The sequence below is a fragment of the Leptosomus discolor genome, unplaced genomic scaffold (assembly GCF_034619465.1).
Source record: "Leptosomus discolor isolate bLepDis1 unplaced genomic scaffold, bLepDis1.hap2 HAP2_SCAFFOLD_162, whole genome shotgun sequence".
Taxonomy (NCBI): Eukaryota; Metazoa; Chordata; class Aves; order Leptosomiformes; family Leptosomidae; genus Leptosomus; species Leptosomus discolor.
The window spans coordinates 27,710-42,547 of record NW_028237907.1 but is presented as its reverse complement, the minus strand read 5'-3'; positions in this window follow the sequence as shown (position 1 = coordinate 42,547).

Genomic DNA, 14,838 nt, shown 5'->3' with positions numbered 1-14,838 from the left:
TTTCTTGCTGCCTTTCTCCCGCTGTCCCCCTCCCTCACCTAATTTGAATTTCTTGCCTGTGTTTCTTGTATCCTGTTGCTTTTCAGGTTTTTTTCCTACATCTCCCTCTGCGCAGCTCCAGACACCGATTCCCTTAGTTCCCACCTGTGATTCCTGTATCCTGTCACAATCAATGTTTCCTTTCTAAATTTCCCCCGTCTTGAGCTCTTCATTCTTCCCTCTGTGTCCTGTGCCCAATTGCTTCTTCAGTTTTCCTTCCTCCTCCCCCGTCTCCCCATTCCGCTGTGTTAGTTCTTGCCCACGTTTCTTGCGCCCTGTCACTCTGAAATAATTGCTCTGTGTCTGCTGCCCTCTGGCTCCCTGATCTGTTTTTCATTTCTTGCCTGTGTTTCTTTCCCCCTGTTGCTTTGTCCCCGGCCCTCAGCTTGTCTCTGTCTTGTCGGACCCTTCCGTCTCGCTCCCTGTTCCTCCCATGTGTCCCTGCACCTCCCTGTCCCTCTTGCTCCGTGCATGCTCGCCGCTCCCCTCCCTCTGCACCGCTGCCCCTCTCCTGTTTGCAGCAACTCCCGTTCTCTCCCTCCCTCTCCCAATTTCTTAATGTTTCCCTGCGTTTCTTGTACCTCGTGACGTTTCGGGGAGGCAGGGGGGAGCCTGGGGTGCTCGGGGAAAGCCCAGCAGAAGCCACGGGAAAGCAGCGAGGGTGACGGCAGGGTTTGGGAATGACTAGCGGGAGCCCTGGTGCTCTCGGCAAATCACTGGGGGCCCTGTCGGGCTTTACGGGGGAAAACAAAAATAAATAAGAAATGGGTGAAGTGCTGTGGGGCTCTGGCCAGGCCCCTGTTCCTGCTGGGCTCTGGGTGTGGCCAGTGGGGCTAATGACAGGGCTGGCCCAGCCGTGGGCTATAAAGGGGCTGCCTGGGGGAGCTGGTAGAGGGGAACTGGCTGAGGAGGGAGCAGAGGTGCCTCCAGCATGGAATGGCTGGTCCCTGTGGCGAGGAAGGTTTCCCCTGAGCTGCCCCCGAGGGAGAAGAGCGCTGGCACATGGCGCCCGGAGATCGATGCCCACATCGGCCGTGCACGTGAGCCGCTGGCCAGCCTGGCGGAGGAGGGGAGTTGAGAGAAAAGCATTGGGCGGGTGAAGGTCTGAGCCAGTGCTGGGGTGAGTTGAGCGTTCTCCCATGTGTGTCCTGGTCCCCATCTCTGCTGCCCTGCCTGTCGCTCCTTCTGCTGCCTGGGAAAGGGCTGCCCAGGGGTGGGGAGGGCCAGCGATGGCTTTCTGTCTTTGCCCTTTTAGTGCTGGAGCACGCCAGGCACCCAGCCACCTTCCTGAGGGCGCTGGGGCTTTTGCTCAAGCCGAGGAGGGGGTGGCAGGGCTGGAAAAAAGTGGAGGCTGAGATGCGGTGCGAAGTTGAGGAAAATGTGGAATTTGAGAGGGGGTGGGAGGGTGGGAAAGTGGTGTCACTTTTTTTACATTTTCTTTCTAAGTCTCCCTCTTTCTATCTTCCTGACCCTATGTGTTCTTGTTTTCTTGTTCTGTTTCTTTTCCCTTATCACTTTAGAATTTTTCTTTGTCCCTTGTCTTGTTGTCCTGCTGGTCCCTTCCATGCCTCTCTCCTGCTCCACCTCTCTCTTATGTATTCCTCCATCTCTCCCTGTTCCTCCATCTCTCCCTGGGTTTTTTTAGGGTTTGTTTTTTTTTTTTTCTCAATCTCTCAGCTCTCCTCTCTCTCTACTGTTGCCCCGCTCCCCATCCCTCTCCCATCCTCGGTGTCTGGTTTCCCTGCTGCCTGTCCTCCACCTCTTCTCTACCTTCCTCCTGCTTTTTCTCTTCTCTTGTCTCCCGCTGTCCTGCTGCATTTGGGTACTGAGCCTTGTAGCCGACTCGGTGCCGGGGTTTGTTCTGAGCAGGAATGAGTAAACTTCTCCTGTGCCTCTGGATGGCTTTCAAGCCCCTGGGTGCAGAGCCTGTGGCTGTGGGCAGGTGCCAGGGAGGGTCCAGTGTGCTTTTGCCAGGCCCTTGTTCCTGATGGACTCCAGCTGGAGCTGGGGCAGATGTGGCCAGTGAGGCTGACGGTAGGGCTGGCCCTGCTGTGGGCTATGAAGGGGACTGCCTGGGCATGCCCAGCTGCAGGAACTGGCTGAGGAGGCAAACCAAGGGGCTTCCACAAGGAGCTGCCTCCAGCAAGGAGCAGCCGGCCCCTGTGGCAAGGAAGGAGCCGTCCCCAACAGAGCACCCCACCGGCGCACAACACCAGGACGTTGCTGCCTCCGTCGGCCGCACACGTGAACTGCTGCGTGTCCAGGAAACATCATGGGAGAGGTGCATTGAATCACCCACTGCCTACTCCCAAGGTCAGGCAGCCGGTACTGTGGAGGAGGAAGGGGCAGAGGCAGAGAGAAAAGCTTTGGGGTGGTGGAGGTCTGCCGTTGGCACCAGGAGCCATGTGTCGCCTCATGTGGGTCCCAGCCCATCCCTCCCATGGTTTTCCAGATCTCTGCCTGCCTCCTTGCCTATCCCGGCCTCTGTCTGCCTTTCAGGCTTTCTGGTTCCCCAAAGCTTTTTTGTCTTCTGCTAGCATTGCTCCGTAAACTGTCACCTTGTACCTTTCCTTTCTGTGCCTTTCCCTTTCTGTCTCCCCACCAGCTTACTTCGTTCTTCCTCAGTGCTTGTGAAAATGGCATTTCCATGTCTCCCTCTAAATTTTCTCTTTGTGTCTCCATTTATCCAGGTCCGTGTTGGTGTGACTTATGTCTTCCTGTACATCTTCACCTTCATCACCTTTAACATTTTATCTAATATCTTCACTTATTTAGTTTGCTGACCCTATTTCTCTCCCCTGTCTTGCTCTGTTCTTAATTCTTCCTTCAAAATTTCCTTTTTATCTGCCTATTTAAATTTGCTATTGCTTCCATTTTGTTTGTTTTATAGATAAAGGAAAGCAAATAATTTTTGATAATAATATTTCTGTTGTATTTAATGAGCTACTTTCCTACACAGCGTCATAGAAAAATAAAGTTTTTTCTTTAGAATTCCCTATCCAGTCACATTGCTGATGCAATGAATGTAGCTGCAGTAAAAGATCAGGAATAGTCGTTTCTGGTACAGGTGGCTTTCTCCATTTGGCAATTTGCACCCCATAAACTGAAGGCAGCTGAGAAAACTCCCTGCTGCTCCTCCAGCCACCTTTATGTGTTGTGGTGGTTGGCCCTGCCCCTTTCCCAGGTGATTGTGAGATGGATGGTGGGTGGGTCCTGGGGTATATGAGCCCTGGGCTCTGCTCAGGGAGCTCATTCTGCTCTGGACCTTCTCTGGTGTCAGTGCTCTGCTGAGCCTTCAGGTAATGGCAGGTTTTGACCTAAAATATTTGGGCAGATATGTTTTGATGTTTAAAGAAGCAGAGAACTCTGTCTGAGGTAAGAGCTTCAGAACTGGTCAAGGTTCAGCTGCATTTAGCTCAAAGTATGCTTGTATACAGCTTTTTTTTTTTTTTTAGGTCAATAATTTTGAGTCTTCTGGGCTGGTAAGAGGGCTTAATGGTGTGCTTTTTTTTTTAATTTAATCTAGGTGTATCGTGCTTTTTTGGAACTCCTGACTTTATTGAAGATGGAACTATCGAGCTATACAACTATTTGTTGTACACTGTGTTAATCGTTGTTACCTTCTCTCTATAATAGGACTGATGGTGAGGTTAGCTAACGGGTTAGGGTGAACATCTCGTATGCATCTGTGAGATGACAAATTATGCGATTTCTCAGAAGCGCAATGGTAGTTTTCTGTCTTTTGGAGTTTTAGGTGCCGCAAGCGATGATGGTTACAGCATCCAATGCTGAAATTGGAGCAGACGAGTGGAAGGCCACGTTCCTTTTGAGCAGGAGAATGTTGTGGGAGAAGTCTGTGTTGATGCTTACTGCTGGTACGAGTTCTGTGCAGATGAAGAGGAACCTGGTAACTGCAGGAACATCCTGGCTGGCTGATGTGGTATTTTGTTGAGGATGGATTCAGAGCCTCGGCCCTCTGAAAGCTAAGTGGAGGGTCTGGTGTTTGGGAGGGGGTTCTGGGAGGAGGGAACAAAGCTGGGAGCTGTAGGGAGGGGCTTCAAAATTAGCGTAGGGGAGAGGGCTGTCCAGGAACCATCCCCTTTGGGCAGGTAAAGGGAGTGGGTTGCTCTTGGCACAATACTAGTTTGTGCCAGGCAGGGCTCTTCCAGCCTGTAGCTGCGTAGCTTGTGTAGCGTGTCTTCTGTGCATCGGACCTTTCTCGGGTCTCGATGTCCTCATTGCTCTTTGCGCTCGAGGAGCATGTCACGTGCCTCTGGCGCCATTCCCAGGGTCTCAAATGCCCATACCCGTCAGCACGGTGCCGCTCGGGCGCTTCTTTTCTCGCGTAACAAGCTTAAAGCTCGGGTAGATCTCGTGTCTCGGAAGTTTCCAGTTGGTGTGGTTTTGTGTCATTGTTCCAGGCCACGTCAGCATCTCTGATTTTGAGCGGTCCACTTCAGAGAAAGTAGCTGTATAGCCAGCAAGCGAGGAGAGTTATTTCTGAAGTGCTATTGTCCTAGGTTACAGTGTAAAATGTGACAAAAGGAAAAAAAAAGTATTCTATTACCATCTTCAGGAGGTGTTGAGACCAGGTGGGGCGGTGCTCCCTGCCTCCCCCCTCTGGACTATCTCCTGTTAATGGCCCATAAAGGAACTGCCTCAGGACTCCCCATCCCATTGTGAGATGCTCCGCCCGGGGGGGGGGGGGGGGGGGGCGGCGGGGCAGGGCAGGAAGGAGCCAAGCAGTCCATGCCAAATAAAAAACTGAGATCTCGAACACCCTAGCAGCCTTCTTCCACGGGATTCCCAGAGGAGTTTTCCCCCCACTGGAGTTCCAGAGGACAAGAGCTACCTACCTACCGCTGGACCTTCGGAGGAAGACCAGACTCTTTTACCTGATTGCTGCTTCCACAGAACTACATCCATCGCTTCAGGAGGACTGCAGCCAGCATCTTATCGGACTGCTACTGCCACCCTAACAGGGTGTCAGGTTGTATTCCTGACTCTGTCACTGTAAACCAGTGGGTTGTTTGTTTTTTTCCTTGCCTTGTGTTATATATATATATATATATTAGTAAAGAACTGTTATTCCTATTCCTCATATCTTTGCCTGAAGGCCCGTTAATTTAAAAATTATAATAATTTGGAGGGAAGGGGGTTGCACTTTCCATTTCAAGGGAGGCTCCTGCCTTCCTCTGCAGACATCTGTCTTTCAAACAGAGACAGCTATGCAGAGACATGGGAGGTGACCAGATGTTTTTAATGGCAGGCTGTATTTGGGCTCCAGATGGCATTCCTAAATGGAAAGGAGACCTCTGGAATTGTGATTTGTTTGATATCGCATTTTTGGATGCAGAGGAACGAGCTGCGCACTAGAGGGCGATGCAGGAGAGGCGAATGGGAGGATGGAAGAAGGTGGGTTGGCATGTATTGTCAGAGGGGAGATGTGACCGGTGGTTGTCTGACTATCTTATAGGTTTCGGGTTTTTTTTATTTTGAAGGCACAAAGCAATGAGCAAAGTGGGATGGGAGAGGAGAATAATGACTAGTGGGCTGAAGTAGCAGTTATTTTTTAGGCATCTCATTGTCAATGAAGTTATAAGCATCCCTTGTTTGTCTTTTATAGGCGGTACGCAAGCCTTAATGTAGCAACCAGTAAAGGGCAGAGGCAGGGCTGGTGAGCAGGTGAGGTAAAGGAGCAGGAGATGGGAATCGATGCAGCCCAGCTGTGGTTTGGGCAGTATCTCGGCATGTGTTATTTGCTTTGGTGTTTTTGGTTTTGGTTTTCTTCAGGTGATGCAGTTCTACAGCCTCGGAGGGGTGAAGCTTCACGCTGATAGCCAGTCTGAGCGGGCAAGGTAGTTGTTGGATGAGTCGGTGTCTAAGAGCAAAGTATCCTGCAGAAACTTGGTGAAGTGTTTCTCTTTAGTTTTGCAGGTGTGCGCGGGCTGCTTGTGGAATTGGATGAGCGTTTGAGGTGAGCTGGTGTAGTAGCGAGGAGGCTCACAAGGCTGGTGATTTCTCACAAGCTCAATGGTAATTTTACATCTTTGGGTATCTCGGGTGCCACAAGCAATGATGGCTGCAGCATCCAACACTGCAATCAGAGCGGGTGAGCAGAACACTATGGTGCTTCCAGTGAGGGGGTGGTTGTGGCAGAGGTTGGTGTTGGCTGATGTGGTGATTACTGATCACAGAATTTGTTATTTGGTGGGGGTTTTTTCTGCAGATGACGGAGGAACCTGGGGATTGCAGCAGCATCTGAGTTATCTAATGTGGGTGTTTTTTTGGCCAAGAATGGATTCGGACAACTAGACCTCTGAAAGCTAAGTTGAGGGGCCAGGGTTGAGGACAGGGCAAGGCTGGAAGCTGCAGGGATGGAGTTAAAGTTAGCACAGGGGAGAGGACTGTCCAGGGACAGTTCCCTGTGGGCAGGTAAAGGGAGCCGTGTTACTTTTCTGCACCAGACTAGGATGCGCCGGGCAGGGCAGTTCCAGCCTCTCTGTTATGTAGTTTGTCCAGTCGGTGTTCTGTCTTGGGTGTGTCTCGGGTCTCGATGTCCTCGTTCCTTTTTCTGCTCAAGGAGCAAGACGGACATCTCGGGTGCCATCCCTGGGGTCTCTGCTGCCTGTACATGCCAGCATAGTGCCTGTTTGGTATCGCTTCTCTTGCATAACAAGCTTAAAGCGTGGATGGGTCTCACATCTCGGAAGTTACTGGGCGGTCCTCATCTGCGATGTCGCTCAAGGATGCATCGGCAGCTCTGCTCGCTAGCTGTTGGTTTTTGCGAACTGAGAATTCTTCCCTGCCTCGTTATGCTCATAGGTCTTCAGGCCACGTTTCTTGCGCACGCGTCATCTGTTTCGACTATAACCTCTTATAACAGGCCATTATGTTCAAATCTTTTTGTAGAGTCTGCCATAGAACCTCCTCGCCTCACGGCTCTGTAGGTCTTGCCCGACAGCACATCTCATTCATCAGTCGTCCTTCTTGCCGAGAGTTTTCTCTCCTCTTTGCGTCACCTTTTTTGTAGAGTTCTGTGTAGCTTTGGTCTCCCTTTGTCTCTGTGTGTGTGTGGCTTAGAGCTGCTCTGCCTGGGGCTGTAGAGTCAGGGGCAGGTGCTATAGCAATAAGCATCTCTAGTTGATGTATTGATATGCCTAGACCGTTTAGGCAACGGTTGTACAGTCATCTCGGGTTGAGTAGCTGGTGGCAGACTGCACGGCCAGTCATTTTGGGAGTGTTCTATGGAGATGATGGGAGCCATCTGGGAGGGGCTGTTGAGCACGAGTGAGGCAGATTGCATCTCAAAGCTGTTAAGGATTGTGTGTGTAGGTGTCGAAGCTCAGTGTGGTGTTTTTAAAGGCAGGCTGCCCTTGGCCTCTGAAGCAGAGACGAGAGCTCTGGAATTGTGAAGCTGTTGATATGCACCTGGGTGACTCGTGTAACTTTTTTTTCAGATCCAGAGGGATGAATTGCGCTTTGAAGAGCAACAGAGGAGGCAAGCGGAGCCCTGTAAGAAGGTGAGTTGCTGCAGGGTGTCGGAAGGAAGTTGTGACCGGTGGCTATATCATTATATTTCGTTTTGGGTTTTTTTTTCTTTTGTATTTTGAAGGTGCGAATCGATGAGCAAAGGTGGATATCTGCGTTGCTGGCGACTGTGGCAAGGTGAGCCGTGGCTAGTGGGCTGAAGCAGCAGTTATTTTTCAGGTGTCGTATTATCAGTAAAGTTTTAAGGGTGCCTTGTTTTTTGACTTACAGGTGCTGCCCGAGCCTCAACGTGGCAGCCAGAAATGAAGATAGCTGGACAGTGGAGTGGGCAAGGTAAAGGAGCAGGAGCTAGGCATCGGTCTGGGCAGGCTCTTTGGTTCTTTGGTTTTCAGATGCTTGTGGGCCACTTCTGGAATTGGATGAGCATTTGAGGTGAGCTGAAGTAGTAGTGAGGAGGATCACAAAGCCAGAGACTTCTTACCCAAACGCACAAAATTACCCTTGCGCTTGCATCTCGGGTGTCACAAGTGATGACAATGGCTGTAGCATCTGACACTGGAATCGGAGCAGGTGAGCAGAACACCACGGCTCTTTTGAGGAGCGTGGTGTTGTGGCAGAAGTCGATGTTGGCTGATGTGATGACTACTGATCACAGAATTTGTGGTGTTTGCAGGTGTTTTGGGTTTTTGCAGATGAGAGTGGACCCTGGTGACTGCAGCAACATCCCAGTTAGCTAATGTGGATGTTTGTTTTGTCAAGGATGGAAGTGAACACCTGGACATCTGAAAGTTAAGTTGAGGGGCCAGGGCGGGGAGGGGCTGGGACGAGGGAGATGAGGTTGGGAGCTGCAGGGAAAGGGGGTTTTAAAGTTTCATAGGGGAGAGGGCTGTCCAGAAACAGTTTCCTGTGGGGAGGTAAAAGGAGCAGAGCCCAAGACTAATGTGTGCTGGGCAGGGCAGCTCCAGCCTGTCTGCTTTATGTAGTTTGTCTAGTCGGTCTTCTATGTCTTAGACCTTTCTCGGGTCCCGATGTCCTCATTCCTCTTTGCGCCTGAGGAGCAAGACTGTCATCTTGGGCACCGTCCCCAGGATCTCGACTGCCCGTACTCATCAGCATAGTGCCGATCGGGTACTTCTTTTCTTGCGTTACAAGCCTAAAGTATGACTCGGTCTCGCATCTTGGAAGTTCCCGGGTGTTCCTCGTTCTCTGTGCCAGAAGGGCTGCTCGCTAGCTGTCCATCTTCAGAGACTGAGACTTCTTCCCTGCATCCTTACATTCATAGGTCTTGAGGACAAGCTTCTTGCACGTCTGTCATCTGCGTTGACTGTAACTCCTTGTAAAGGGCCATTACATTTGATTCTTTTTCTGGGGCTGCCATATAGCCCCCCCGCTTCGAGTTGCGACTTTGTAGGTCTTCTTGCCCAACCACACGTCTCGCTCAGGAGTCATCCTTCTCGCCGAGAGCTTTCTCTCCTCTTTGAGTCGTGTTGTTTGTAGAGTTCTGTGTAGCGTTGGTCTCCCTTTGTCTGTGTGCGTGTGTGGCTTGGAGCTGCTCTGCCCAGGGCTGTAGAGTCAGGGGCAGGTGCTATAGCAATAAGCATCTCTAGTTGACGTATTGATATGCCTAGACCGTTTAGGCAACGGTTGTACAGTCATCTCGGGTTGAGTAGCCAGTGGCAGGCTGTGCGGCCAGTCATTTTGGGAGCGTTCTATGGAGATGATGGGAGCCTTCTGGGAGGGGCTGTTGAGTGGGAATGAAGCAGATTGCATCTCAAAGGTGTTAAGGCTCGTGTGTGTGTGCCTCTAAGCTGGGTGTGTTGTTTTGAGTGGCAGGCTGCCCTTGGCCTCTAGGTGGTACTCTGAAGCAGAGATGAGAGCTCTGGAATTGTGAAGCTCTTGATTGGCACCTGGGTAACAATTTTTTTTTTTTTTTTCTCAGAGGCAGAGGGATGAGTAGCTCTTTGAAGAGCAACAGAGGCGATGAGCAGAGCCCTGTAAGAAGGTGAGTCCGTGCAGGGTGTCGGAGGGAAGTTGTGACCGGTGGCTATGCGGCTACATTATGTTTTTCTCTTTTCTAATTTGAACGTGCACAGTGATGTGCAAAGTGGGATGTTGGTGCCGGTGCTGACTCTGGCAAGGTGAGCTGTGGCTAGTGAGTGAAGTAGCGGTTATTTTTCAGTTGTCGTATTGTCGGTGAAGTTTTAGGTGTCCCTTGTTTGTGTTTTACAGGTGGTACCTGAGCCTCAATGCGGCCACCCAAAATGACAGAGACCGGACTGGGGAGGGGGCGAGGTAAAGGAGCAGGAGCTAGGTGCTGCTGTGGGCAAGTATATGTTTCGGGCAGTAGCTCAGAACGTGTTTTTTGCCTTGTTTTTCGCAGGTGCCACATACGGGCTTAGAGGGATGAAGCTGCATGCCGATGAGCTGTCTGGGAAGCTGAGGCTGTGTGCTGGGTCAGGGTCTAAGAGCCAAATATTACATGGGAACTTGGTTAAGCACTTACTTAAGTTTTTTCAGGCACTGTGTGGGCCGCCTCTGGAATCGGCCAAGCATTTGAGTTGAGCTGGCTATTAGCGAGGAGGATCACGGGGCTGGTGATGTCTCGTAAGCACAACAGTAATTTTGTTTCCTGGTATCCCAGGTGCCATAAGTGATGATGGCCACAGCATCCGGCCTTGGAACAGGTGAGGAGCAGTTGAGGAGTGGAATGACACAGTGCTTTTTGGCAGTGTGTGTTGTGGGAAGGTTGGTCGTGACTGGTGTGATGCTGTCTGCCAGGACTGGGGTTTTCTTGTTTTGTTTGGATTTTGCAGATGATAAAGAAGAAATCGATACCAGGGGAGTGTCCCATTGATCTGATGTGTTTCCTTTGAGGAGAGATTTGGACCCTGGCCCTTCAAATGCTAAGTTGTGGAACAGGTCCTGGGGTTGGTGGGGGTGGTTTGTGGGGTGATAAGGTTAGGATTTTTGGGGAGGGAAATTTAGAGTTAGTATAGGGGAGAGGGCTGTCCAGGAGCAGTTGCTCTTGGACAGGTAAAGGGAGCTGGGTTACTTTTCTGCACAGAAGTGGCGTGTGCCAGGCAAGGTAGTTCCAGCCTGTCTCTGTTCTTGTGTGGTTTGTCTAGTCAGTCTTCTGTGTCCTGGATGTTTTTTGGTTTCGAGGTTCTCATTGCTCTTTGTGCTCAAGGAGCAAGATGGACATCTCGGGTGCCATCCTTGTGGTCTCGAATGCCTAGCCTCATCGGCATAGGGTCAGTCCAGTGTTTCTTTTCTTGCATAACGAGCGTGAGGCGTGGATTGGTCTCCTATCTCTCAAGTTTCTGGGCATTCCTTGTTTGCAGTGTCCTTCTGGGCTGTGTCAGCAGCTCTCTGTGGACTGAGGCATCTTGCTTGCACCCTTAGGTTTGTAGGTCTCGAAGTCAGGATTCTCGTGCATCGGTCATATCTGTTTTGACCATAACTTCATGTAACAGAGACTGCTACATTTGACTCTTTTCTGCGATGACTGCAGAGAATTTGCTCCCTTGAAGCTCCATAGGGCTTTTCTGCCTGCAGCATCTTCCTCATTGGAGTCACATCTGATTGTGGTCTTATTGTGTCTCACAATCGTGTTTCTCATGGTGTTGGTGTGTATTGTTGGTCTTCATGTCAGGGTTGGAGTTGCCTTGCCTGGGGATGTAGCGATATTAAAGGCAGGGTAGCATAACTCTATTGTTGTGTGGTGATAACTTGATCCGCCTGGATTATTTTGATGAAGACCGTACAGTCCATCTCCAGGCAAGTAGCTGTAGACAGCTGCCACAGTGACTTTCGGAGAGTTTTGCGGGTGTCTCACCTTCTGTAAGCAGCAGTTTGTGGTAGTCTGCACATGTGGGGCTCAATAATTGGTGGGTTTTTAGCTGTAGTTAGAAGGCGCATGTGAAAAGAAGGTAGGCCTTGGGTCTCATCGAGGTATCTGTCAGCATCCAGACAACTGCTTTAAAGGGTCTGTTTGGGTTGCTTTTTCAGATGCAGAGTGACGAACCCCACGCCAAAGGGCGAGAGGAGAGTTGAGCTCTGGACGAAGGTAGGCAGGTGTCTGAGTTCAGAGGAGCAACATGACTGTCGGTGGATCCGATTAGCTTATGCTGATTTGTTTTTATTTTCTAGGTGCGAATCAAAATGTCAAGTGAGAGATCCACGCTAGAGCGAATTCTGGCAACGTGCGCGATAACCACTGTGCTGTGGTAGCAGTTTGATATGTCATATTATTGATGTAGCCAGAATCATACCCCGTTGTTTGAGTTTGACAGGGGGCAGGCAGACTAAAGAATCTGACTCTGGCCGGTCGAGCGACCAAGATGAAGGAGGGGAAAAGCCGCGAGCTCCCAAAGCCTTGGCTCGCTATCTTAGTGTACGCTTTCCTCTGTTTCTTTGGCAGGTGCCGCGTTCCTTCTGGGGCGGGAGAAGCTGCACGACAACGAGCGCATTGAGGAAAGGCGAGAGACTCTAAGTGCAGTAGTTAAGCTTGAATCTCTGAGGATCACGTGGTGACTCTGTTAGGCATTTGTCTTGGGCTTTGGGGGTGCCCTGTGGGCTCTCCTCAAAGGGCTGAGGATTTGAGGCGAGTCGGTGGATGAGAGAGGAGGGGCAGACTGGGAACTGCAGAGCGGATGGTAACTTCTAACAGGTGCTGTATTTCATTGGTTTTCTGGTTTCCGTGGGAGATGCTGGACACGACATCTGATTTCTTGGGAGCAGCACTTAGAAGGTGGGTGTCATTGGGTAGAGATGAATGCCATGTGGCGTGTCTGTGATGGGTTGCGTTCTGTCTTGCAAGCGATGAAGAACCTGGTGAATGCAGGAGCATCCCACTCGGATCGTGTGCTTCTGCTGAGGATGGATTCTGGACCCTGCCCTCTGAAAGGTAAGTCAAGGGGCAAAAAGCGGTGGGTGGCTGGGATTAGCAGGGCATTTAAATTTGGGGTTGTGGACAAGGCTGTTAGGGGTGGCTTAAGTCTGGGAGCGGTTAGAGGGCCCAGGGTCTGTTACACGGGATGCGAACGCGTGCGGAGCGGGGCCGTTCCAGTCTGTGTCCGTGGCTTAGTGTCATTTGTGTCATCTGCATTCCACCTCTTAGACGGTGCCTTCCACAGGTCTCTGTTTCGCCCCCGGGCTCTCTGCGCTTGGTACGTGTGTCAGTAGGGTTTCAGGTGATTTGCCGCTTCGCTATCAAGCCTCTTGAGCACTTATTTTCATCGGAGCCAAAAGCATGCCTGACATTGTGAATGTTCCTGGAGGGTTGCCCTTGTAGAGGCAATGCGGGCGGGTAGAATCTGCTCTTGAAAAATCCATTTCCATAAAGCTGCCCTACAGCCTTTCATCCTGGTGTCCTTGTGGGCTTAAGTCTTAAAGCCCAGCTTCTCACATGTCCATTGTTCCGGTTTTGTATTGTATTGCTCTGTATTTGTACTGATGGTCACCTGATACGGTATTGCACTGTAGCGTTCTGTTTTTGTAGGACACTGTATGACATGGCATTGTATTCATCTTGCATTGCAGCACCATGCTTGTGTGGACTGAGATCGCGTTGCACCGTACGCCTCTGTATTGCACCAGGTCTTGACGAAGACTGCGTCGCACCGTATGGCTCCGTATTGTGCTGGGTCTTGCGTCACGCTCTACGGCTCTGTATTGCATCAGGCCTTGACTTTGGTCTAAGACTGCATTGCACTGTACGGCGCTCTGTCGTACCGTAAGGCTGTGTCACACCTGGTCTTGCGTGTCACTGTACGGCTCCACATTGTGCTAGGCCTTGACTGTGATCTAAGACTGCATCACACCATACGGATCTGTGTCGTGCTGGGTCTTGACTGTGGTCTAAGACTGCGTTGCACTGTTCAGTTCTGTGTTGTGCCGGGTCTTGCATTGTACCGTACGGCTTTGTGTTGCACTGGGTCTTGACTGTAATCTAAGACTGCATTACACTGTACAGCTATGTATTGCGCTGGGTCTTGCATCACACTCTACGGTTCCGTATTGCACCGGGTCTTGACTGTTGTCTAAGACTGGGTCACACCGTACAGTTCTGTGTCGTGCTGGGTCTTGCGTTGCACCATACGGCTTTGTGTTGCACTGGGTCTTGAATGTGTGTCTTGGTTTGAAAAGACAGGTGTCTGTGGAGGAAGGCAGGAGCCTCCCTTGAAATGGAGAGTGCAACCCCCTTCCCTCCAAACTATTATAATTTTGAAATTAACGGGCCTTCAGGCAAAGATATGGGGAATAGGAATAACAGTTCTTTACTAATATATATATATATATATATAACACAAGGCAGGGAAAAACAAACAACCCACTGGTTTACAGTGACAGAGTCAGGAATACAACCTGACACCCTGTTAGGGTGGCAGTAGCAGTCCGATAAGATGCTGGCTGCAGTCCTCCTGAAGGGATGGGTGTAGTTCTGTGGAAGCAGCAATCAGGTAAAAGAGTCTGGTCTTCCTCCGAAGGTCCAGTGGTAGGTAGGTAGCTCTTGTCCTCTGGAACTCCAGTGGGGGGAAAAAACTCCTCTGGGAATCCAGTGGAAGAAAGGCTGCTAGAGTGTTCAAAATCTCCGTTTTTATTTGGCATGGACTGCTTGGCTCCTTCCCCCCCCCTCCCCGGGCGGAGCATCTCACAATGGGATGGGGAGTCGTGAGGCAGTTCCTTGATGGGCCATTAACAGCCCAGGAGCGAGTTACCGATGGGTCAGGCGATAAGGCATTGTTGTGCCCAGTAACAGGAGATAGTCCAGAGGGGGGAGGCAGGGAGCACCGCCCCACCTGGTCTCAACAGCTCCTGAAGATGGTAATAGAATATATATTTTTTTCTTTTGGCACATTTTACACTGTAACCCAGGACACTGTGATCTAAGACTGCACCGCACCGTACGGCACCGGGTCTTTTTATTTTTCTTTTGCCCTGTCTGTGTGGGGTTTTCTTTTTCCCCCAGTCCCTATCGCTCTGTGTGGCACTGTTAATTGTAAATGTTTGGACTGCGGAGGGCCTCGGGCTGGGATTTTCAAAGGCAGGGCGATTTTGGAGGCCAGCAGGAATGCTGTTCCTGAGGAGAGCCGCAGACCTGTGGTGGCAGGCAGTGGGCGAAGGGCAGAGCGGAGAGGGAGGGGTGGTTTGCAGGGTAGGTGAAGTGAGCGTTGTGCATGTGTGTGGCTTTGGTTGTGTGGTAGTATGTAAGCGTTGTTAACATGTTGTAGCTGGAGTAGAGGTATTTTTCTTCTCCAGGCCTTGTATAAAAAAAGCAACAAACCACAGCCCCAAAACAAACACACC